This window comes from Tamandua tetradactyla, chromosome 4 (genome assembly GCF_023851605.1).
Source record: "Tamandua tetradactyla isolate mTamTet1 chromosome 4, mTamTet1.pri, whole genome shotgun sequence".
Classification (NCBI taxonomy): domain Eukaryota; kingdom Metazoa; phylum Chordata; class Mammalia; order Pilosa; family Myrmecophagidae; genus Tamandua; species Tamandua tetradactyla.
Window position 1 is genome coordinate 116,453,920 of NC_135330.1, and position 27,143 is coordinate 116,481,062.

General features: G+C 41.1%; 1 pseudogene; it reads right to left on the reverse strand.

Moving 5' to 3' along the window:
* LOC143680478 (cAMP-dependent protein kinase catalytic subunit PRKX pseudogene) overlaps nt 1–23,930 on the reverse strand; it is a 71,747-nt pseudogene extending 47,817 nt beyond the window's left edge.
* Nucleotides 23,931–27,143: the final 3,213 nt, after the last annotated feature.

Genomic DNA, 27,143 nt, shown 5'->3' on the forward strand with positions numbered 1-27,143 from the left:
GACAGTGAGTTTCCACCTCAAACCCTGCTAACAACTGTAAATTGGCAGAGTGTGGTGAGCTTGTGTTTATACTTCTACTCTTGGGTCTCAAATCACTTGGAAGATAGCATCTAGTCCTCAAAATAGTAAAGAACCGGGCAGCTTGATTCTTCCCACTGAGCAATTGAGGAAACTGAGGCTCAGGCATGACAGATTGTGTCTTACAGGGCTGACCTTCTGGCCACATCTGACAGTGACAGAACCGGCCTTATGGGTTATTACTTCAAGTCCCCAACTCCTCAGCTCTTAAGCCCCTCTGTTTAAATCATGGCTGTGTTGAAAAAAATTAACTTTGAAAGCAAGCCAACTTCAGTGCTTTCTGCTTCTCCCTGTTCCCTCAGGGATAGGTTTTCAGTTGGATGGTATTCCTACCAATTTCATTAACATTGAGTTATAAGGCTAAAAAAATATACCACCTCTGTCACTGACAAGTTACCTTCTGCACTGAACTTACCGAGCTATCTTTCCTCCGGGAAAGTTGTCAGTGACATGTTTGCTGTTGTCAGCAGGGCCAAGCCAGCGCAACTGATTCAGGGTGACCTGGCCTCCGTTCCACTCTGAGCATCAATAAAATTGCCAGGTCTGCTTTGATTTGGGGATTTGTATTGTAGGTAATGATGATAGATGAGCTCACGGAACAGATTTGATTCTCGTGGTAAGAATGGTTCTGGCAGCTAAGGAGGGGAAAAAATCATCTTGATCTGCAGTAGAGACGGTGTCTTCTGACATGGATGTCACCAATGAGAAGCTCAGAGGAGCTCCAAGATGCCATTTCTACCTGGATAATTGGCCTATGTGGCAAAGGAGGGGAAGCCACAATGAAGTAAGAGAAGGAGAGAAGGGAGGGTCAGGTGGTGGGGTGGGGAGAAAGCCAACTGGGGAAGCCAGATCTGAAATTGACTGAATTCCATTCACGCTGCATCCTGCCTAGCAGCCAGTGTCATGCTGAGGACACAATCAGGTTCAAGCAAGTGATTACTGCCCTTGCAGGGAGAAAAATCTGGAAAGCCAATTGCAGCCCAGGAAGGCATCTTCTGCAGGGTAATCAGGCCCTGACAGGGGCCGACCACCGACACAGCCCTTAGTTGAGGTTGTGTAAAAGCAGTCAGATGCTAGTGGCGATGAAAAAAGTTCAGGCAGCCCTGGGGAGGGGAACTGGATTGGTGTTTCTGTGCCGTGGCTCCCTCCCTGCCCCTGTCCAAGTAAGCAGAGCTGGATTCTTGTGCCATTTTGAGTTGTCCTAACTAAGACTGCTGAAGTTAAGAAAACCTCATAGGTGTTTCGGCGAAGTCCTTTTGCAGCTGGCTGAGCAACTTGCATATGCTATATGGAAGAAGTTCTGTGGGAAGACGCTGCTGCTTGCACAGTAATCCTGAATCCAAAATATGGTCCTCATTCATCAAACATTTGTACAGCTCCATTTATGTGCCAGACAAAGTGCTGGGGGTACAGTGGTGAACCAGAGAGGAGCCATCCTGGCCATGGAGCACAGAAGGGCTAAGTCAATGTGGGGGGGTCGGGGAGGGAGAAGCAGCCAGGAACCCCCAGGCTAAGCTGAGAACTGAGAAGGGAAAGCTAACCCTGCTGACTTTACAGATGTCAGGTGCTAGATATCTTTTAACACAACATATGTGGGCAGTATTTGTATCCCCATTTTACAGATGAGAAACTGCTAAGCTCAAAGAAGTAGCAAACCTCCAGTACTTGACGTGACATCTACTTCTTCACCATCTGAGTGGTGCTAAAGAGAGTCACATGGGCAGCCAGTGAGCTAAAGGCTTCAGGGAGCTGCTCAAAGCACGGAAAATGGATTCTCTGACTTCCTTTCAGATCGCGGCTCTAAAATTTACTCGTCCTGTCCATTTATTGGACGAAATGTGAAAGCATACCACGTGCTGAAATTTCCAGTCACCGACTCATTTCCAGCAATGAGAAAATGGGAAATGGGTTAAGAGGAGGAACAAAATAGAATGCCGAGTTCTTTAAAAACTTTGTCTTTATTAAACCATAAATTCCTGAACGATAGGTACACCTAGGATCTAAAATATCATTTTGCGTACCATATTCAATAACAGCTCAATAAATCCAACAGGTATTTGTTGAGCAATTACATGCTCAATGCTGAAGTGTCAACACTGTTCTCCTGATTTTAAGAAGCCTGCAGTTTGGCCCATAGAGCACTAGGAGAAAAACTATCAGACTATAGGCAATAAGGTGGCAGTTTACACAAAATTAGCAGAAGTATCTGGATCCCACAGGATTGTGATGAGGGTTTGTCGTGAGCCACGCACTGAGTGACATGGAATTAATTCTATCCCTTCCAGCCTCCCACCAGAGGCAGGAAATAGTTGCATTTCCAGGGTGAAACATGAGGCATGGGTAGGTTAAGCAATCTGGGGTTTTTTAGGTTCACCTTCCAGAAACTTCCAGGCATAAGAAGACAAACAGCAACTATCGCAGGACAGGAGTGGCCCATGTCAGGGAATGACTATGGAGAAAAGTCAAACCATGCAGCATCCCCATACCAGGCCTTCTACGATCATGTAAACCCAAAGTGCAAGGTAACCTGGAGTTCCAAGCAGCCCCATCACCAAAGCCAGGATTTTTGCTTTAACACAGCAGCAATTGTCAACCTTCTAAAAGTGGGAGTTAAATAGGAAGTTGTCCTTGGAGGACACCACCCCTTCCTACAACCTTGCAGCTGGCAGCTGACAGCCCAAGCTGAGAACCTGGGCTGGAGACCCAGTAAGGCAGGGCTTTTCCAAAGGATTTGACTGACCCCATTTCGGCAATTCGATTCTCAGAAAGCTGGGCTCCATCAATAAAATTGGCTGCGGAAACCACTAGTGGTAACCTATGCCATGAATACTGTTGGAATCAGCTTGAACAAGCTGAGCAAGAGGTGGAGAATGAATAAAGGTTATGGATTCAAAACAGACTTGATTTTTAATCCTAACATTTTCTAGCTAGTATAGCTGTGGGCATGGCCTGTGCTTCAGTTTCCTGGTCTATTCAATAAGAAGACCTGCAATGGTTTCACTGGTTTGTGACACAACAGTGCAGTTGTTTATACATGGAGGTTATCACTTTCATCATTTTTGTCACGAATGAAGTTTTTAGTTCAGGAAGGTGGGATAACTGATAGGATGTGGCTTTCCAGGGGATGGAGAGGGATGAGACCCAAAGAACCAGCGAAGGTGCATTCCTGGAACCGCAGAAGGACCCCTCTTCCTCTCAGATTTGATGCCCCAAGGAACGGATGGGAACAAACATAAGAAATGCCCACGCAAGAAAAGGAAGAGACATCCCTACTGTCTCTTGGCTTGGAAAAACATTCTAAGATGACTTTCCATCTGGTTTTCCTGATCATGTTTCGTTTTGGTGATACTGAACACCATTTTTGTTTTCTGAGCCTTCACCCTACAATTGCAGGGATTGGGATGGAAGAGAATTTCATGTGTCATGTGGGGATGAGGGTGGAGGGTCATCTCAACACAGAAACTCTACGTTCAATGCCTATCATCTTCTCACAGATATTAAGGTACTAGTGGGTGTACACATTTGTGGCTCTGTAATGTCATTTAACTCCATGCCATGTTTCTGAACCAGCAACACAAAATCCTAACTGGAAAGCAGTCTGACACAGGGCAGCTAATTGGAGGAGGAAGCTATTCTGTAGGTAAGCTCTGTGCCCTGCAACAACCTTATACAATTAGAGGTTCAGGGTAATTGGGTGTGCCTACAATCAGGGTCAGCCTTGCCCATAGCAAGAGCATTCTAGGGAGTTTGTTTTATGCATGAACATGGCTTATGGATAAGAGTGCTTATTAGTTTAATTATTTCCACAGTGATGGTATGGAAATTTCATTGCACTGGACTTGAACACTGCACTGCCCACCTAGGTGACCTGAAAGTATATCCTTTAAATTCTGTGAGCTTCAGTTTTCTTCTGTTGGGCAAAATAATATCTTTCCTGCCTACCTATTACAAGGCTTAAAGAGATAAAGCATGTCAAGGATTTTGAAAAGAAAGAAAACTATTGCATTCTAATGTTTAATGTTTATTGGTACTTACATCTTCAAGTGTTGTGCCACGTCCTTTATATAAATTAAATTATGTAATTCTCAAAACAATCCTTTGAGGCTGGTACCTTTTTATCGGTGAGAAAACAACGGCTCAGAGAGGGGAAGTAAGTTAGGAGGTCACACAGGAAATGATAGCAACTAGGATTCAAAATGAGCCATGTCTGACTCCAAAGCCTATGATTTTAACCTCTTTACTGTATTCAAATATAAAGATTCATTATGCTCTTTTGTTATCATGTAGCTAGAGGCAGATGATCTACTTGACTAAATTCTCTTTTTAAATGATCACCTAAAATGCATTCTAACAAGCATCAAATAGTTTTCATTCTATATAGAGCACCAGAGAGCCCAGCTCCTCCACCATATATATTAATGCACGTAAACCCAGAACCTAAGAGGGGTCAGATCTATTGCAGTCAGTCTGTTGGGTTTTTTTCGGTGCTTATTATGCATCTAGGTAGCTTCCCTGCATCAGTGAGTCCTACTCTTATCTCCTTTACACTGGGTTCTTTAAGGAACATAAATTGTGAACAGATAACTTCAATACAAGTCATCAATTGAAGCCAGTGAAAGAAATGCACATTCAGTGTTATTTCCCCATGATCATTCTTTGCTCAGTCAGGAAAGGTTTGTGTCAGGAATTTTATTTATTCCCATCTCTAATATCCTTCTCCTTCACTGGCACTGGGTGAAACCATTCATTGGCTTCTGCCTCCAAGCTTTTTGCAGACCACACGGGATGTAAGCGAATATGCTCCTGATCTATTTGTTTTTTCTCTAAGCAAATATGCTCCTGATCTATTTGTTTTTTCTCCCCTTCCCAGCAGCAGGACAGCCCTGTACTTCCCTGCCCCATTGAACTTAATATTACCATTTCATTTGCTTTGGTGAATGAACTGTGAATCTAAGTGACTTAAGAATGAGGAAGGTGATTTCCTAAAGACATGCTGGGAAGGCAATATCATATATATATATGTATATATATATACCATAAAGTTAGAAGCACTCTGAAAAAGCCATCTGTCTCCATGTTCCACTTGTACACACAAATGTCCCCTAGGATATATTGGGATTTAACTGATATTATCAGTATTGGTTTCCTATTTGCTACAATAAGTTATTTTGGAGTTTTCACCTGTTGCTTCACAAGTAATTTCAAGAACAATGCTTTTTAATACCCTATGAACTGCAACTACCAGCTATGTGCTTTCCATATAGTCACATTTAAAAGATCACCAAGTAGTACTTAAATTTGAAAATCTAGCCTTTCAAGATTGAAGAGTTAAATGTGCCTCCATCACCCATATTCCATGGTGCATTTTGTCATGCCTTAAAAAGTGGATTCCCAAATCCCCTTTAAGAAATTTTTTTTTAATATTTAATAAGTAAAAGATATGCTGACATTGCAGTTACGACATTAACAGTTTGGGCATATTCATTAAAGGAATGCAATAAAGATTTTGAAAAGGCCTATTATAAAGTGGCACTTTGATTTGTGTGAAGGATGGTATCCGTCTTAATTTACTTCATTAATGTTCCTGCATAGAATGAAGCTTGCAATTAAGCACGATAGAAACAAATAAACAGTGCCATCTTTTGGACAATGCTTAAACTCTATTCGTGTATACAGACATACACATTTGTGTCAAGCTATGCACTCCCTACCCCCAAGCATCCATCACACTTGTCAGTTAGATCTTATTTTTATCGTTGGTAAATCTCCAGGGAATGAGAGCTTTTATTGGCACCATAGGAAAGCAAGCCACAATGCCTAAAAATAGCGTGTAACTTGCACCTGTCTAACTTACCTGAAATAGCATGCTCAGAGTGGCTTTTTAGCATCTCTCTGGAAATGCCACTGTGGTCGCGGGTTTATTTGCTTCTTGGAGCACCTAAGGATATTTTTTTCCAACTGAAGCTTCTTTCTAAATCTGGGATGAAATGTATGGCCCAGCTGTCAGGTTTTGAGAAGCAGGTAGATGGATGCCGTGTATAAAAATAGAAATGCTGTTGTTTATAATGCTCATAAACTCCTCCTGTTATTTATAACTGATATAGGGGGAAAAGACAAGAAAAACCTGGTTTACCAGAACTCATTTTCTGTTGAATAGAGCAGGTCAGTTCAGTATTGGGCAGTCTGAAAAGATGACCTATACATAAAGATAAAAATATTTTAAAAGGGGAATCCAAAAATTCTCATTCTAGTTAGACATTTAATAGCCACATGGAATTATGCATGAAACAGCACCACGGTCCCTAAACTTATTGAGACAGTTGCTGCTGGGAGCCTTTGTAGGGGAAAAAATGTTTCGAAGGGTGATTTTAAAGTGTTGGTGTATAGAAAATGAAAATGGAGGTAATTTTGATAATAATAATATGATAAAAGGTAACATTTAATGGACATTTTTATGTGTGGAGCACTATTTAAATGTTGTATACGTATATACTCACTTGACCTTCGTGAAAATTTAATGAGGTGGGTTCTATTATAATCATCATTTTACAAATGGCGACACTGAGACAGAGAGAGGACTAGAAAACTTCCCCAATGTCACATGCTAAGTAACAGTTTACTAGAAAATCTCATCTCAAAGAAAATTGAATAAGCAATGGCTTGCTAGGATAAAGAAGGAACGAGCCAACGCTGGGAAAAGATGATAAATGTCAAAATTCATTCATTTGTTCATCAAATACACGATTATTTGAGTACCTATTCTATGCCAGTTACCATTGTTGGAGCTGAAGATTGGATAGGGAAATTTTCTTGACATCATCAAGCCTGCCTTTTAGTGGGACAGACAATACGCAGAAACATAATACAATGTCTTGTGATGATTATGAGAAGAAGGAGAGAGTTAGAGAGAGAGTACTTGGGTCCCTGTTAGGCTCAATTGAATACAAAATGAAATAATCGATAGTTGGCCCCCTAAGCACTTCAAGCCTGATGAAGCAAGCAGGCCGATTCAGTATAAAAATACAGTGCAGCTTGTACAGATGCTCAGAAGCACATGGGTGCCTCCACTCAGCCAGGAAAGGGGATTGCAACGAAGCCTTTCCAAGAAGGTGATGTTTCAAATGAGATTTAGAAAAAGAGTAGAATTAGGAAGACAGGAGGTGGGACCACCTTGGGAAAGAATAAGCAGGCACAGTACAGAAAGCTTGAGAGCTGGTCAACATTCGGTAATGGAAACAGCTCCATGTAGTGAGATCTTGGGACACATATAGAAGAGTGACCAGACCTCGAATGCCCAGTAATGGAGCAGGAGCTGATCCTGGGGGCCAGGAAGAGGCAGTGAGACTTTTGATGGGAAATGCTGCAATAAATTCCATGTTCTGGGGAATGCACTCACTAGCCATTGAAATCATGGCCTGGAGGTGGACAAGGCAGAAAGATGTACACAGAGTCTGTCGTGGAAATCTTGGTGAGTGGTGAGGGGCTTAGAGAAGAGGGGACTCATTTGCAAGAATCTTATAAGAAAGGCATTTGTTTAGTGGATTTGAGGGAGGACTGGAAAGGGAGGAAATCAGGGAGATTGTGCAGGCTGCCCACCTGGGTGATGTAGAAAAGGGTGGCTTCCTCATTCACAAGAACAGAGAATACAAAAGGAGGGGTAGGTTTGGATTCTGTAGTGCCTGAAGAATGCTAAATGGTCCAGTCCAGTGGAACCCTCATTCATCACTTCAAGTAGACCATCATCTCTTGACCTCCAGGTATGTGACCCCCATCTGTATCCCCTGTACCTTTCCCTGGAGAAACCCTCCTCATACTTCAGGTCTTAACTACAAAGCTATTTCCTCTGTGGCCTCCCTGAACTCCAAGTGAGGCTCCTCTGAGTGCACCCAGCTCTCCCTCTTTCCGTTTTTACTTGTCTGTCTCCCCAGCTGTTTCAGTTTGCTAAAGCTGCAAAATGCAATACACCAGAAATGGGTTGGCTTTTAACAATGGGGACTTATTAAGTTACAATTCTAAAGCCATGAAAATGTCCAAGTTAAGACATCAACAAGAGGATACCTTCTCTAAGGAAAGGCTGCTGGCATCTGGGGTTCTTCTGCCACATGGAAAGGCACATGGCCGGAGTCTGCCAATCCTTGTCTCCTATGTTTAGCTTCTGCTTGCAGAGGATTTCTCTCTTAGCTCCTGTGGGTCCTTTCTTTGCATCTCCAGGGAAATTCTCTCTAAGCTCTCTGGGCTTTTACTTTCTTTTATCCTTTTCATAAAGGGACTCCAGTAAATAACTAAGACCCACCTGAATGGGTTGGGTCACATCTCAATTGAACCAAAAGGTCTCAGCCACAATAGGTCTGCCCCCACAGGGACAGATTAAAAGAACATGGCCTTTGGTGGGGTACATAACAGCTTCAAACCAGCACACCAGTTAGACAATAAACTCTATCTAGATTCTTCCCTACACGGTTCCTGCCATATGGTGCAGCCTCAAGAAATACTTGTGGGATGCCTACATGAACATGTGTCTTGTAAACCTCTAGATATATGATTGCAAAGCCCCAACAAGGGGACTGGAATTAGAGATATGGATTTGTGTGTCATCAACTGGCAGATGCAATTTCCCTTAAATTGATGGCCACACAGCCCTAGAAGAGGAAACTGTTTTTTCAACATCATCCTCAAGGGCAGTGCTAAAAAGAAACCATATCATGTATTTATTATGCCCAAAGCACCTTACATGTATTTTCTCTTGGAACTTTTTATCTTCCCAGGAAGACAGATGGTGTTGAGCATCCATTTTCCCTCTTTCAATCTCTCTCTCTCTCTCTCTCTCTCTCTCTCTCTTCCCCCCACTGGTTCTGTTAACTTCAAATAAAAGGCTTTTCCCAATAAACAGCAAAAACAACAGGGACACACTAAATGATACATAAACAAGAATGGTCACCCTTTCCCACGCCAGTGTGATATCCCAGAAAAGATCTTACGTACCCTAGAAACGATCATGTCCTTTTATTCCATTCCTGTGGGTGTAGACCTATTATGGGTGATTAAGTTATTTCAGTTGAGATATGACCCAGCTCATTCAAGATGGGTCTTAATCCTCTTACTGGAGTCCTGTATAAGAAGACAAAGGACATAAAGTAGAGAGAAACTAAGAGAACCAAAGAAGCTGAGACAAGGACAAACCCAGAAGCTAAGAGAGAAACCCACAGAAGCCAGGAGCTGAAGGCAAGGAAAGCCTGGAGAGAAGGACGAACGGACATTGCCACGTGCCCGGTCATGTGACAGAGTTGCTGAGAATTGCTGGTAGCCGGACTTCAGAGAGAAAGTATCACCTTGTTAATGGTTTAATTTGGACATTTTTCACAGCCTCAGAACTGTAAACTTGTAAACTATTTAATCCCTGTTACAAAAGCCAACCTATTTCTAGTATATTGCATTTCACTTGTTTTAGCCATCCAGAACAACCAGGGAATGACTTCTCTTCAAGGACAAATGTGCAGTCTTATTTGCCTACCTATGCTTCTAGGTCCTCTCCCATTTCTAGGGACCTCATATTCCTCACTGTCCCACTATAGCTTAAATTTCTCCTGAGGCATTGTCACCTCTCTCCACGTTGGCTCAGCGTGAATCTGGGGTGGTTTCTACTTATGGAATTGGCATTGAATATCATGGTCCCTTTATCCTCCCTCATTTCCCCACGAAGGTGAAGTGATGCATTTTTCCTGGATGAGGTTAATGGAGATGCTGTTTGTGTGCACACCTTGTGTTCAGGTCCTCGACCCAGATACAACCTGTTATACTAATGAATGTTAATTAGGGCGGGTTGTGGTGTGGCCATCTGTCACATCAGTTTATTTCATTGTGCCCCTCTGCTGGAAGAAATTACACTTTCCTACTCCTGCAGAGATTATTTAAATTGAATACCGGGTAAGGAGATTTTGTCCTCAGTTTGTACCTCTATAATCATCAGCATCATCATTATTCATATTTATTTCATGCCTCTTTTTATACTTCTCTAGATGGCTGAATGCCACAGCCTTGGAGAACTGGTGGAATGACTTTGAGACAAATTAACACACATGCGTAAAGAAAGTGTACCTTCTTGTGCATATTTAGAAGTATGTGGGAGATCTTTCAGAAATGCACTGCTATGGACACTCTGAACAGAGAGAGGTGGTATTTCAATGCCCTTGGAACACACATCCCCTTCCCTCCCAGCTTTGGTATTGAAAGGATATAACAGGTAGAGAACTTTTGGGAACAATCTTCTTAAAGTATTGAACTACTACTCTGCTGCTTGCCCAACATTCCACCTTCACCCCAACTCCCCAGTGAGGATCTGGGAGGATGCTAGTTCCCTTCTCTCAAGCCTAGTAAGGGAGACTTCCCTGAACCTACTTGAAGAGCATTAAATACCAAGACCAGTGCTTGTCCCATCTCTGGGAAAGCTAAATAAATTGCCTGGGCAAAAAGATAGTGGGGGCTGCATTGCCACTGACCTGTATCACCAGAGCTTTTAGGGGCAAGGGATTTGGGAGTGTTTCCTATGGAGGAGATTGGGACTAGGCAGGAGATGGAGTCATTGCCAGGTTAATATTTCCATGCAGTGGTCATGGCTAAAGAAAACTTAGTCCATATACAATTTTGCTAAGGCTTAGTTTACCAGAGCTGCTGTAAAAAGATAATAGAAATTTTTGTTTTATAGTTCTGGGGACTAGGAGTCCAAAATCATGATGTCAGCAGGCCATGTTTCCCATGAAGGCTGCAGGGTGCTGGTGGTGGCTTACCTCCTAGCAATCCATAACTCAGCCTCTGCCTCTGTCAAATGGTGGCTTCTCTCTCTCTCTTTGCCTCAGCGTCAGTTGTCTGTTTCTCTGTTCAAATGTCCTCTCCTTACAAGGTGTGCTGGTTTGAAACTTTGTGTTCCTCAGAAAAGCCATGTTCTTCAATCCTGATTTAATGTTTTAGGGTGGGATCTTTTTTATTGGATTATTTCCATGGAGATGTGACATACCCAATTGTGGGTATGACCTTTTGATTAGATGGAGATGTGACTCTGTCCTTTGAAGATATGTCTTGATTAGTTTACTGGAGTCCTTTAAAAGGGGCAACATTTTGGAGAGAGTTCAGAGTCAACATGAGTTCCAGACATTTGGAAGGAAAACACCCCTGGGGAAGCTGTTTGAAGCCAGATGCCAAAGTACTGCCACATGGCTTCTCATGTGACAGACATCAGTCTTTCTTTAGTCAAAGTATCTTTTTCTGGATGTCTTAGTTCAGACAGTTTTTATGGCCTTAGAACTGTAAACTTACGACCTAATAAATTCCCTTTTAAAAAACTGTTCCATTCTGGTATATTGTGTTCCGACAGCTTTAACAAACTAATACACAAAGACTAGTCATATTGGATTAAGACTCAGCCTAATCCGGTTTGGCTGCATTTTAAGAAATAACATGTTTAAAGATCTTATTTACATATTCACAGGATGAGGGGTTAGGATGTGAACATGTCTTTTGGGGGTCACAATTCAATCCATAACAACTCCTTATCATAAAATCTAAATTTTGGAAGTCTGTAGTCTTCCTTTTATAGATGTGGGAACTAAGACCCAGTAAATCATCTTCCCAAGGCCACAGGTAGTGAGATTTGTCAAACACAGCATCCAGCAGAGCTGCAACTAGAATCTCTGGGTGAGCTACAGCCTACAAATGCAAACCAAATCTAGATCAACGCTGTGCCTACAACTTTGCAACAATCACCTCTTTGCATGCACAGCTATGCTTAGATATCCTGGAGCAAAAGACAGACCCTGGGCACATTCTAACAGAATTGAATCTATAAAGGTGGTACTAACTAACCAATGGTTTGTGATGTATATAATATCATTTTGGTAATAGAGGTGAGGGACTCTCTTGATTTTATATTTGCCATGAATGAAGAAGGAGCACTGGCTGTTGGCTCTGACTTTTAAACCTGTATTCCTGAGCAATTTCATGAAGTAGACATGAAATGTAAGATAAGGAATTAGGAGTCCTGGTTATATGTAAGAGTATTTCAAGTCCTTCCATTGCTGCCAAAGCAAAATTAAAATGACATCCCAGAAGATGATACATGTCATGATTGCTGAGTCAATGAGAAGAAGGAGCTGAAAATGCAAAGACACCAAAGCTGCCTTGACTACTTTAAATACCTAGATTCATGAAATAATAAGTTTCCAAGAGAAAGACAAATCATGTCTGAACATCCACAGTCACACACACTGTCTGGGTAAATCTTGCAGAGACATCCAAAGACTTGAAATCCATAGATTAATTCTTTTACTCATTTATTTTCCACATTCCTGTACTTTTTCCTTTTGCATCAAAATCTGCAGATGTGAAACACAGGTGCCCTGATCCTTCAATTCACCCTCTGTCTCCCAGGGGCACTGGCAGAAAAGGGTGAGAGAAATATAATTTTCCAGGAAAAATACCACCTTATTCATAGGCAACAGACTTCCCTGGAAATAGCTTGACATGGTAAAAAATTATGAATATTTCATGTGAAGCGATCTCAAGAGTAATTAATTAATTGATTAATTAATTGATTAATTGCATTTTTATAAATGAGCTCTTCTTCATCATGCAACCAGTCTGCTTCACTTTGTCACACAGACTTTCCCTTTGGAAGCATGAGTTTTTCCAATGTGAAAACTCTGTATCTTCCTTATTGAAAATTCTACCTCCTCCACCTATTCCCCTTGATTTTCTTTTACACTGACTCTTGCTTTATTTTTCCTGCATATAATGAGAACATTTTCTTTCTCCTTCCCTTAGTACCTCCACTCCAAGTTACTACTTTGGGGGAGCGGGGCAGGATTTCTCCACATCCTCTTCCATCCAGGAACTTGTTAGGAGCCTGTTCTCCTCTCCCAGAGACAGTCAGATTAATCGTGAACAGGGAGGCGCTGGGACCTGCTTCCCATCAAGCTGTTCTCTAGGCAGTGACCCCATTAACCTGTATTTAAATTTTTGCCAGACCAACCCAGGTTCCACGTTATCATGAACAGTCATAGACACCCTGAGTTGGCTTTTGTATTGTGCCAGCCCCTAGTTTGCTTCTTTTTTCTTTCAACTCAACAGAAATTCATGCAAATGGAAGGTGCTTGTCTGCTATGTGATTTATTACTCAGTCTTTCCAGGATCCCTACATTTCATTTGAATATTTGCAATCACATGCACGTTGTGCCTGGTGCTCCTTTTCTCAAATGCAGGAATCTGTATTGGACTAAGTAAGACATATTATTCACTACTCTGGAGGTAGCAGAAGGATTGATTTATCCAGGAACATGCTGCTCACCCAGCAGCTGTTGGATTCAGAATCATTTGCTTAGAAAATCCATCAGAATTAAAGAGCAAATTTCAAAATAAATTGTTATCGTTTTCATCTGCAGCCTGGCTGCTTACACCCTGTGAAGTAGAAAGAGCCTCTTGCCTAAACATTTCTTTGAACCTCTCTTAGTAATGACAGATATGAAAGCAAGTGCCTCAGGAGTTTTTCCAGCAACCACTGACATGGTGATGTTGAGGTGGGAATTCATCTTCAACAGATTTATGTTAACAACAAGCTAGGTCATCAAAATGAGTCAGAACTCTTGAATCATCTCAGCTCTCGAGCTCTGAAGGAGCAAACAATCTAGAAAGGGACAATGGCTGCTCACTCATCCTGCGGGATTTTGATAGGCTCCTGGCCCAGTATCCTCTCATACACAGTGAGACAGACTTCTTGTGAGTCGTTCCCTGAAGCTTGGACTTCCCTTGCTAGAAAACACAAGTAGCCTGTCTCATGATCCATTCCCAAAGCATTCCTCCCAAATTATATAGGCCTTCCACAGCATCCTTCAATATGACCAGGGTTATCATATCCTTTTAACAGAAGGCTATAAAATTCAGACAGGAAGTCACATTCAGCAATTTGTTGGCAAATACAAAACTGAATAGACATCAGAGAGCTGCTTAATCCAAATCTGTGAATGCAAACAACTTTCTGAATCCTTAATCCAGACTCCTAATCTTCATATAAATTTTTTAACTGTTGTTATAGATCAAATCCTGTCCCCCACAAAGACCTGGTGAAGTTCAGTGGATGTGAACCCATTTCTAAATTGGACCTTTGAAGATGTTCTTAGTTAAAGCATAGCCAAACTGAATCAAGGTGGCCCTTAATCCAATAAGACTGGAGTTCTTAAAAGCAGAGGAAGTTTGGATACAGTCAGAACTAGGATACAGAAGGCAGATAGTCATTTGATGGAGGCAGATTGAGTTACACGTTATAAGCAAACCACCATCAGGACCCTACAGACTCCGGAGAAGTATGGCCCTGCAGACACCTTGATTTTGGACTTCTAACCTCCAAAATTGCAAGACAATATACTCTTGTTGGCTAAGCCAAATGATCTATCATACTTTGTTACAGGAGCTCTGGCAAACTAAGACAACTGTCCTGATGTGATTGCCTTCAGTGGTTTATCAAATGGCTAAGAATCTTGATCCCCAGGTTCACCCACCCTCATCTTTTAGCCAATGCAGGCAGAATGGCCTAGGATTTGGCATAAGATGACTTGGATAATTTCTGCTCCACCTCTTTCCTACCCTGTGACTTTGGGCAAGTTATCAGGTTGAACCACATGAAAGTGCTATAACTGAGAACAAAAAGAGCTGAATATTAAAATTCATATGGCTCAACCTTAACTTCTCTACATTTCAGTTTCCTTGTCTTGAAAAAGGGGCAAAACAATAATGAACCTACTTTGTGGAGCTACTATGAAAATTAAATGAGGTAATACTTATCAAGATTTAGTATTGTCTTGGCACAACCTGAATGTTGTCCAGCCTTATCACAGACAGCAGCGATGTCAATTAGGATTCATTATTTTAGGCATGCTTGATGCTTAGCCAAGTCTATTGAAGCATTTATCACAGTCAGGTTTTGCTAATCCAGTACACTATGCTATCTTAAGTATGGAAATATTTATTTGAAATTTTTGTAGTATGTTAAGAATGTGAAATCTGAATTTTGAGCCATACAAAGAGACTTAAATTGTTTGTTTCAAGCCAAATAATGGTGCCATCATTTAGAAATCACTCTCACTACATTGATACCATCTAAAATTAACTCAAGGTCATTTTAATTCCCATTTATTGGGTCCTTGGTGAGAATGAGCAACTTTCCATATTTTTATTGATCATTTGTTCTTCAATCAGAACTACCTGGGGACCAAATCTACAACCAGGGGTCTTTGACATAATCCTTAGATTGAGATGGGAAGGTAAGAAATTGAGAGAAGGAGATATGGTCTCACAGAACTTCTCTCCCTTCCTCCTGGGCTACATCCTCTCTGATCTTCTCTATCTTACCCTCTCCCCAAAAAGTCTGATTTGAGGTTTAAAAGGCCTGACCCTCTTCCTTAGAATAATTTCTTTTAACCAAGACCTTCTTCTTCAATCAACATCACTGGTGAGACTCAAGCTAAGAGACAAAAGGACGTTGTTCTTGAACCCTGACTCTTCTCAGACTGCACAGCATTAGAGAACTAGTGCAGAAAAAAAGAAAAAGCAGCCGCCCTATCTCACTTGAAAGAATGCTAATGTTAAGTATAATAAATAGCAAAATATCAGTATTGGCATTGTTCTCCGGTATGCACGTTAATGAAAGCCTTGTTCCTCTGAAGCTTACATTCTAAACCAAAGTAAGAAGTTAATTAAAGTGCTCATTCATTTCTTTCCTTACCTTAAAAAAATCATTGCATAGGTACGTAATTCCTCTAGAAAAAAAAATGTCCTTGCTGGAAGAAATCATTATTGAGCTGCATGACATTTGTGTCAGTCAAAGTCCTCACCATTGATTTCATATATCATGAACAGGCTTAGTAAGGGAATGACCAAGTGCTAAATTATGTAGTATAACTTTTCAATACCATAAATATTCCAGAGCAAGGATCAGGCAAGCAAGGCTTCACGGAAGAGCCTGTATTCAAATTCTCCTCACTGAGTGATCAAGAAGGTGTTTCTTTTATGCTCTGCTTCTATTCTTGGCCCTATTCTATGAAGTCAGGCACTTTCTCAGAAACTTTTGAAAGTGTCAAAACACTTCTAAATGATCTCAAAACAGATTAAGCCTCTCGATCTTGAATTTCAAAATGCTGTACTCCGCAGTTTACCTCCCCATGACACCAAATTGTCCTCACCTCGTTTTGGGTTCATAGACATAATCCAAGCAACCCTCGTTCGTCTCACCCATATCTCAACTCCTGTTCCTATCCCTCTCCACTAACTATTGCTCCTTTTGTGAATGCTTCTACTTCTTTTTTCTTTAAAGTCTCCATATTTCCATCAAACTCCATTTTTAGCCCCATCTCTCACTAGTCACCCAATCACTCAAAACAATCTGACAAAGATAGCTACATCAGGAAAATGGCAGTCTGGGGAGTGGTGTTTGTGGTGTTTGCTGTTTGTGGAGTGGTGACTTTGCTCATTTACTTTCGTACACATTTAAAGCCCCTGAATGCCCCAGTAAATTTAAAGCTCTACAAGAGCAGGAGCTGTGCCTCTTTGCTCTGATGTTCCCCACTGTGCTCAGTGCTCTGCACACAGCAGGCGCCCCAGAGTTGTCACTGACTGATGTATGCAATGAGAACTTTAACAGCCTCATGAACGAATGGACCAACAGAGTGGTGTAATCACAAAGCTGATTGTCTCCAACCTCAAGCTCCAGGGAGAAAGCCAAAGCCCACCCAAGATGCTGTAATGGCCTTATAATGACATCCTATTTGTTTGCAAGCCTTCTTAAGAGAAAGTCAATTTGTCGCATCTAAAGCATTTTAGACATATTGTCTTATTAGCCTCCCTATCGAAGCTTGGAAGCGAAATAATCCTTTCTGGAAAGAAGCACCCACAGAAGGCACAGAGCAGGCTTTATATAGGTTCCCTAGTGACATTCATAAGATTATTGATAGAGAAACCTCTGGTTCTCCTACTTCTGGAAGACTTCTTTGATATCTTTGATCAATGGTGGTCATTCTGATTTTTTAAACTCCTGTGGTGCCTCTAGTGTAGGACACATAAATTGACCTTTGGTATTTATAGCAATGAGAAAATAATGCTGACCAATAATAATGACTGAGGATAACCAACAAGTAAGTAGGAAATTCCTGTTAATTATCCCCAGAAACGGAGTTCACAGACACCTTTTCTTTTCTGGCTTTGCCTTAAATTGGATGGCAATTAGAAAGCAATGATCCCCGTTCTTGGCCTGCATAGACTGCTGAGATGAAATAAGTTCATTTCCCTTCGAGTCTGTGATGTTAGTCTCCTTTCTTTGCCCTGGATGTGGTTATTGGCTAGACTGAAACATGGGAAATTTCAGCCATTGGGTGGTGATGATGTTAAGGCACTTAACTTGTTTTTGCGGATCTGACATGTTTCCATGGAAATATCAGCGGGAAGCCAGCAACTGAGAAGTAAGAATTCTGGATTTTCCTTAGCTTCTGGCTGCTGACAGAGAATCAGATTTTCAAACAAGTTAAAGAATCTCACAATCTTTGATCTGGCACTCTGTTGAAATAAAAAATCTCATAGTCCCTTTCTTGACATCTTCTATTAATCTTCGGGACTGTCAACAAATATCTAGGCCGCCCCTATGGATCTAGAAGTTGGTCCAGGGCAGTAAAGGAAAGGATTCTGGACCTATAGTCAGAATACCTGGGGAATGAATCTTGCAAATTCCAGCTGTGGAAAGTCAGACAAGTGATCTCAGCTCTCAGGATTTTCATTTCTTCTTATGTAAAAAATAAATAATTATTCCCATTGTGATTATGAACATGAAATGAGAGAAAGTATAAGAAACATTTAGTATTGGGCCTAGTACACTTAGGAGACAGAAAAGTGGAAAAATATCCATTTGCTTCCTAGTCTACCTCCACACTCATAGGTGTCATCATCAACCTGAGAGCTAAGTCTGCTTTAGCATTAGGTTGTAATCACTGACTCCAAGTGAATGTCATGATGTGTATTCGTTTCCTGTTGATGCAGTAACAAATTAGCACAAACTTAGTGATTTTAACTATACTAATCTATTCTCTCGCAGTTTCTGTAGGTGGGTAGTTCAGTACAGTATGGCTGGATTCTCTGCTCAGGGTCTCACAAAGCCTAAATCAAAGTATTAGATGGGCTTGTTTTTCTTATCTGGTACTCCAGGTCCTCTTCCGAGCATACTGGTTGCTGAAAGAGTTCAATTTCTTCTCACACCTTCCCTGTGGCCCCCTACATCTTCAAACCAGCAGTTGTGCATCAAATTCTTCTCATGATTTGAACCTCTCTGACTTCTTCTTCTGCAACCAGCTGGGAGAAAAATCGCTTTTATGGACTTATGTGATTACATTGGACACATCAGATAATTTAGGATAATTTATTATTTTCAGGTTATCTGATTAATAAGCTTAATCTCATCTGCAAAGTTTCTTTTGCACATAGCATAACATATTCAAGGTCATAACTCCAGGGGTAAAGGTCATGGGAGCCAAAATTCTGCTAAGCATGTGATAAGCCATGTTCAATGAGAATATAGGCCATTCCTCTTTATCTGTTACAAATGGGGAATTGGAAAACGGTGTGAACTAAAGAACTATTGACATGCAACTCTCCAGGAGCAGAACCAGAATAACCCAATTTCCCTTTAAATATATCTGATGTACTTGTTATCTCCATACCAAGCATCCTACATCCTTGCCCCTATTTTCTCTTCAAACATATATACAACCTTAGCATCAGTCAAGCACCGTTTAACTTGATTCAATGGCAAGAAAAGTAAAATTTGAAAAATAAAAAAATGGTTATTTTCTTAAATCTGTGCAACAACAAGAAAAAATTCAGAAAATAAATAAGTACAGCTATTTCCCCTTTGGAAAAACTCACAATGGAGACAGATACCAGGGTTGTGATTGGGTCCATGGCAGACAGACTTCCCAAACACCTCTTCATGAAATACCTTCATAGAACCCCACATTCTTTGGAATATTTTCCAGAAGCCACAGGACCAAGGAACCATCATTCCTGATTCTCCCATCCACTAACCAATCAGCCAATAAAGAGGCTGAGCATGATGAAAATTCACAAACAGGTAAAAAGGGAAAAGGGAAAGATCTGGGATAAATGTATAAAATCAAAAGTCCCAGTACCTGGCCAAAACCATAGACATATGTGAGGTATGAGGTTTCCTGATCTGTGGTCACCTTTCTCATCTACGAGAAAGAGAGGAATGACACTTTTCAGTGCTATGTTTCTTGAGGATGACTGGGAGATGATTCTTGGATAGGTTATGAATAGGTTATAAGTCAATGGAAACTCCCATAAATGTTTACCTGATGTTGAGTGTACTGGTTTGACTCTGTTATGTACCCCAGAAAAAGCCTATGTTCTTTTAGTCCATCCCTGTGGGTGCAGATCTATTGTGGGTGGGACCTGTTGCTTAGATAGTTTCCATGGAGATGTGATCCAGCCCATTCAAGGTGGGTCTTAATCACCTTGCTGAAGTTCTCTATGAAGGGATGAAAGACAGAGACATCTTGGAGAGCACTCAGAGAAGCTAAGAGAGAAAAACTCCTAAGAAGCTCAGGGATATTTTGGAGAGAGGGACCATCAGATGTCACTATGTGCCTTCCCATGACAGAGGAATCATGGATGCCAGCAGCCTTCCCCGGGAGATAGTACCTTCATTTTGATGCCTTAACTTGAACATTTTCATAGCTTTAGAACTGTACATTTGTAGCCTAATAAATCCCCATTGAAGAAGCCAACACATTTCTGGTATATTGCATTCTGGCAACTTTCACAAGCCAAAACATCAATCAACTGTCCTCTCTAGGTAGGTCAGATATCAGGGCCTAGATTGAAAATGTGTCCTACTTCAGTGGAAAAGGCCCCTAAGGCTCCAACATTGAGTCCTGACCACCAGCTTTGATCACTGTTGCTATCCCAGCCAGCTGGGTTGTTCTTTCAAGGAAAGGGTCTTGAACTATAAATCCGCCTAATTGCAACTTCCCGTGACGTTTCATTTCACAGTTCTCTTCTCAGATGGCATCTCGATGCTAATGGATGAATGGCCAGACCAACTCTATCCTGTTTATTTTTGAAGAATACATTATTCTCTTGGAAAAGAAACGAACCCAAAGTCCCAGGAACATTGTCTTTTGATTGATAATGTGGTCACTTGAAAATACTCCTGCTTATTTTACAAACATTACATTGACTCAGCAATGCCTATCTCTAGAGAAAGAGTCCCTTACCCAGCCATTCTTCAAGGTGTTCAGGTAAACCAGGTCACCCAGTCTAGAGAGTGACTAGTCCAATGTCACCCCCCAAGGGAGAGAGCCATCCAATCTGAAGCAAGGATTTACAAAAGTAGCCCTAATGGTATTTCATGAATTTGGAGATTACATTTGTCAAGGTTGATCAACTGCTATTTTAAACAATCCCCACCCCCAAATCAGTGGCATAACAAAAGAACAATTTATTTCTCATCCTTGCCACTGGTAAAAACAAGAATTTCTTGTTAGGATCCTTCTCCTTCAGTGGACACTCAGGGACCCAGCCTCCCTCTTGTGTCTTACCACACTCTAAATCCTCAAAGTTCTCTCCATTCAACTGATAACCTAGAGAAAAAGAAGAGAGCCATGGTTCTGAAACACCAAGGTGCCCTGCTGTGTTGCAGTGAATGCACAGGGGTGCCATGAGACATTTTAAATTATTTAGAGAAATGCGGCAATCACTCAGCATCTGCTGGATACTGAAAAAGTTACTAGTTCAAGGTAGCTCCCAGTTTCATTATCAGATCATGTTGAGTTCATTTGGATAATACTATATCATTTTGAATTTGGGTTTGTAGCCATTGATGTAATAAAAAGCAAGTACCTGCCAGAGACCCGGGTTCGATTCCTGATGCCTGCCCGTGGGGAAAAAAATCAAGTACTGCATGGAAGTCAGTGTACAACAGGAGATGAGGATAGAGCTATCCAACCTGACTCCAAGGTTTGAGGAGTAAGGCAGTGAGTGTCCCAAACAGGCATGCATGTCCCATTAGTAAGTAATTGTGATTGTTCAAAAAAATGAAATAAAAATGTTATGTGTCTCTTAATTCATGTGCACTACTTTTTTCTAATAGCACTCAGTTGTCAGGAAACAAATGCCTAAGTTGCTTGGTCCTAAGCCCTTTATAAGTAGAACTTTTATGGATGTCCCTGACCATGAAACACCAAGAGAACACCATGAACTGATAAGGGAGAAACGTGCTGAGAAAGATGTAAGGGTCAGGCCCATCAATTCCACCCACATCCCACTGGCTAGAATTTACTCAAAGGGCCACACATAAAAGCAGGGGACGGTGGGAAATGTAGTCAAGCCATGTGCCCAGAAAGGAAAGGATGAAAATTTGATGAAAATGTAGTCATTCTCTACTGCATAAATGAAAAAAGAGGGGCACAAAACACGGCCCCACACCCACAGTCCAGCCTGCAATGAAAGTCTCTTGGACATGAATTCTCAATACTAGACGGTAGCAGTCTAGTCATCCCTTTCATTCTACGGCCATTGAAAGCCACAAAGCACTTCAAATTCCCTTGCTTCATTTCCTTTTCACAATCTCATGAGCTGGGCAGAGCAAAGTTTTTCCCACATTTTGCAGATGAAAGAAATCAATAACAGAGTGCTGGATTATTTTAGGTCACCCAGATAGAGATTAGCAGAAGTCAGACTCAAGTTCAAGTTTTATGCCACCTTAAATGTTCTGTCTGCTATAGTCAACTGCCAGGCCGACGAGGGACTTGCTAGAGAGGTGTGGGGTTTGTGTTCAATGACTAGGGCGATATGATTTCTTTGGCAGGTGGCTAGCATAAGTAAGAATGTGCAAGGGGACATTCAGATAAGCAGGCTGTGCTCTACAAAAAGCAGACAGTCATGCTCAAGAATTGAGGGTTCCTGGGACAGGAATACTATTTCCTGGGGCATGTTCTTCAACTCCTTCAGTCCTGGGCAAGCACACAGAAGCTGCCTGGCCTCCCCATCTCCCCAGCCATTAGCATACACAAGCTTTGAAGCCAACTCTCAACCCCAGTGACAATGGAGCATGGGGGAAGGAACAGATAGAGAGAGGAAACTGCCACTGGGTTTTATCCATCAGTTGAATTGCCCTAAGATGTCAGCAAATTTATCTTCAGGACTGTTTTTTAACATAGAGTGATATTAGAAATCGTCTCTCTCTCCTTTAAGCTCATAATGATTACTGGAAAGCGAGGGCACTGGGCAAGAGTGGCAAAAAGGCTTTCTGGGGTTAGGAATATACCAGTAATAATCCACAATATGAATTACCCTTGTGTAGTCTGGATAAACATTTATCTAACAGAGGCAGCTACTCAGTCTCTTATATTCCCCTTCTAGCTGAGTAAATAAGAGGTAAGAAGCTGGAAACCTTAAGAAACTGCAATCTCAGGTTTCCCACCCTAAATGGTGAGCAGGTGGCGAGAGGACTAACCTACTGAAGACAGTTGAGAAGAAATTATCTCGCATGGCCCATCTTTATGTTATTGTACTCTCTGTTCACATTTATTCTCCAAGCTTCAAATGAAAGTAGTTAGAGGCATAGACTTCATCACTGGGTACACACAAGTCAAAGGTCAATTGACTCTGATATCGCCCTCTTTTTCAGCAGTCAGCTAAAATATGCCAGTTTGGGGACATGTGTTAATGGATGAATTGAAACCAGGCTCTGGAAAGAAAACTGAGTTCCCTTGCACCCATCAATGATTTATTGCTCCTTGAACCAGAACTAGCTTGCCTGCAAAGCTACACTTACAACCAGGCCAATTGAGTCTGACAGGGCAGAAGCTAAAATTATTGATGAAAGGATTAAAGGCCAGGTTTAAGAAGTTTATTCTTTTGGTGTAATTTCTCGATGTGCATACAGGGGACTCACACAGAACATTTGCACCCTGCAGCTTTCTCTAGTTCAAAACATAAATGCTCTGAGCCGCCTACTGGAGTACAGTACAAAGAATTTCCAGTTTTCTTTTCTAAAATCCAAGTTGCATCACTAAGGAAGAATCTTGTAGACATTTTCATTCTCATAAGGGATCTTCACAGGAGCTCAATATGTGTCTAGAAATCTATTCCATTCACACAAATTCCCCAAGAAATAGCATGATCCTCGTTACTAAATGTTGAAAAGAAAAATCCTGAGGTTTGTGTTGATTTGCTCGAATGCTTATAGCTGGGAAGAGAAGGTAACAAAGAGAGAACTACCTAACACACTAGAGATTTGACTGCTGAAACAGACCCAGTAGGATATGTAGAGATATATAGGTATATACAGTAAGATATATGTGGATACCTGTGTATCTATTTATGTAATTTAGCTGATTTACTCTCAGTAATTGGCCCACTCAGTTGTAAGGATTGGCAAGTCAAAAATCTGTGAGAGCAGGCCAGCAGGCTAGAAATTCCAGCAGGTGTTGATGTTGTCGTGCTGAGTTAGAATTTCTTCTTCTCTGGGAATCCTCAGTCTTTGTTCTTAGGGCCTTCAACTGATTGGACAACGTTCACCCACATTACAAAGGATAATCTCCTTTACTTTGAGCCAACTGATTACAGATATTAATCACACCTGCAAAATAACTCCACAGCAACCTCTAAGCTGGTGTTTGACTACACAACAGAACGCCATAACCTGGACAAGTTGACACATCAGATGAACCATCATATCATACTACTTTGTTGACTCACTTGCTCAGAATCAATAGTTTTTGAGAACTACTTCCATTGACGGTCATTGTAGTTATAGGACATATACTTAATTGTAACAAAGCCGAACTTTATGCATTGATGAAATCCGGCATCCTACCTGAGAACTAGTGAGCTGCCACAGAGAAAATGAGAACAACTGGACTAAGGTAGAACTGGAAGGGATTTGGCTAAGCCCTACTCCTTGGTTTGTAATGCAAATAAGTCCATGGAATGCTGATTTCAAAATCTGCTTTCCAAATATCACTCATCAAGAAAATAGCCTTACCCAAGCACATAGTAAAAGCACAAGCTCAATGCCTGAATTTTCTAAGTGGACAGCATAGGCATATTTATGTATGATTTATGTCATCTCTTCAAGTATATGCTTATATCATGAGTCTGTGAAGCTACACTTATGGTATTTATACACTCTGCTGACATGAATTCTAGTGTGTTCTTCACATGTAACTACTATCTATGCAACGATCTTGTCAACTTAGTAAGTGCAAGAGGTGCCTTCTTTTCTTTGGCATTCTCCTATTCACCTCTATATCCAGCTATGATTTATAATTCATTGATCTCTCAATGAGTTTCACCATTTTGCTGAAGACTGAATAATCTTTTACGTCAACACAGCACAGTGGAGAGATGAAAGCTTTGGAGAAATAGATTCCTTTAAATTATAGGACCACTTCTTGACCTGGGTGATCTTACACAAGTTTCTAATCTCTCTCTGCATCAGTCTCCTTATCTTAAAAAAAGGGGAGGAGGGGAGAGTATCTACACTGTGATTTCTTTAGGGGAATTAGAGTTATTGAATAGTAAACTGTTAGCAGAATGCCTGTTCATAGTACTCTTAATAAATGATGGCAATTCTATTATTGTTATCACGGAGTAAGGCTATACTTAGGAGAGAGCATTTCTTGGCTTAGTCTCAGGAACAATGAGACTATCCACTGGATGAAATATTCTGGATGAGAAGGAGCAAACACCAGGGATATTTTTATATAAGAAAATGAGAAAGGACATAGAACACTTGGTTAGTTGGCAACATGACCAAATACCTGATGGATGACAAAGCTCCAGATTTTGAATGGAAGAAATACAAAATTAAAAAAATGACATGGACATTAGAACAGTTACCAAACCACATAAAATACTCCTAAATGGAGATTAGGTAATGTAAGACTCCAATGGCCATTTATTCAGTAATATTTGCTCAATAAATATTGAGCACCTACTATGCATGAGAGGCTATGATATAATGGTGGCAAAGAGACAATGGTGACAAGGTACCTGATCGCTGACCTCACTGAGCCCAGAGATCTATTGGAGGATACAAAGAAATAAACACTTTCAACGTACAACTATGAATTCTATGCTGGGGTGAAATAGAACATTACAAAAGCACATTGGAGATGAACCTAGCCTACAAAGCAGGGAGGGGGAAGGAGGAAGGAGCAATTAGGAAAGAATTCCTCATGGAAGTAACCTGATGAGCAGATAAGAGTTACTCAGGCAAGAAGAGATGGAAGCACGTCCTGTGATGTTGAGACAGCATGTGTGAAGGGCCAGAGACAAGACACATCAACTAAGGAGCATTCAAGGAATTGAAGACATTTCAGTGTAGCTGAATAGTTGCATACCAGACAAGGCTGTATTTGTGAGGTAGGGGTGGAGGAATGGCTAATGCTTGGGAGAAGCCTGAGATACAAGCACTGGCTGGATCCCAAAGGATCTTGTAAGTCATTAGGCTCCAACTTAACCACAATAGAAAACCATGAAGGAGAGCAGCGACCAAATCAGATATGCCTCTTCAAAGGAGGACAGAGTGGAGATGGCATTAAAGGCTGAGAGGCAGGGAAGCTGACTGTTGCCATCATCAGTGAAAACAGCATGGCCCATACTAGAATTGCTGCAGTAAGGATGAGGGTGGGGTGGAGTGGGAGGGGAAGGAAGTCAAGAGATTACTTAATCAGGAGCAGAGTTATCTATTGAATCTTTGGAAGAGAAAGAGGGTTTTGAGTGGATCATAAAAACACTTCTTATAATCAATCACAGCATCCCCATTAGAAGGATGTTTTCCCAACCGACATCTCAAGAATAAGAAATGGTAGGCAAGCCCTTCAATAGGTCATTTGTCCTCTCTGTAAACATCCACTCTTTGGGTTGGTCTTGGCAGCTGTGTAAGAGCCTTTCTAAAACTGTTGTAATCAGGTGGTAATTATTCCTCTAGTTTTTCCCTGAAATCTGAAGTATTCTGATAGAAGTCAACCAAGTGCTAAACAGGTCGAATGGCATTAAAAGATAAGAAAAACTCTTCAAACGTCTTCAATGCATTTATTTGCTCCAACGCTCCTAACTTTGAAAAAATTGTGGCAGTTGATGAAAATAGAAGTAGTTAAGAGTGAGGGAGAGAAATGAGGGGTCAGGAGTTATTTCTTTTTAAAATGGCATTTATTGGTGCCTGGGGTGGCTATTAAAATAATCTATAAACAGAGTAAAATATGGAAAATATATCAAAAGAGAAGAGAATGTTATTCGGGATAGGACTATCCAAAAATAAATGCTTGATATGTAACTTTTTTTTCTGCTGCATACGTACCTTTTTTTTATAATTTTGAGATCATAATGCACATCTTGGCTCTTTTAATGAACAGTAGAGTTTTTTACGGTAGAGTAAAACTACAATTACAAAAAAGACAGAAAAATAGAGTGGTTCTGACAAGATCCAGGATAGATCTAAGTTCTTCTCTCTCATGTCTAGAGGCAGAGGTGGACAGGTGTCCCAGAGGTTTCGCTGTTCTCCTCCTGTGTTTGTCCAGGAACCCAAGGTCAGGCTATTTCATTTCTCCATGTCCCTGGGCACTGTTCTAGTCTGCTTGGCAGAGGAAGATCCAGCAGCATCGCATCATGTTCCAGCTACAGGGAAAGGAGACCTAGAGGAAATGGTAGGCAAGCAGCCTTCTCTTTTAAAGATGTGACCTGGTATGTCACTTGCCTAAATCCAATCATGTGGCTACACTTATTTGTAAGGGAGACTAGGACATGTGGTCACCCATCACACAACCATATGTCGGGCAAAACCCCAGTGTGGGAAAGCTTTATCACTAAATGTAAGGGGAAAAGGGAAACTGGGAGACAATTGGCAGGCTCTGCCAACTGCCCTCCTAACCACACATTGAATATACTTTTGCTTTACCAAGAGAGATGACCCCGAGAATGGTGCAGTTACTGCATTCAAGTCAAAGCCCAAGATT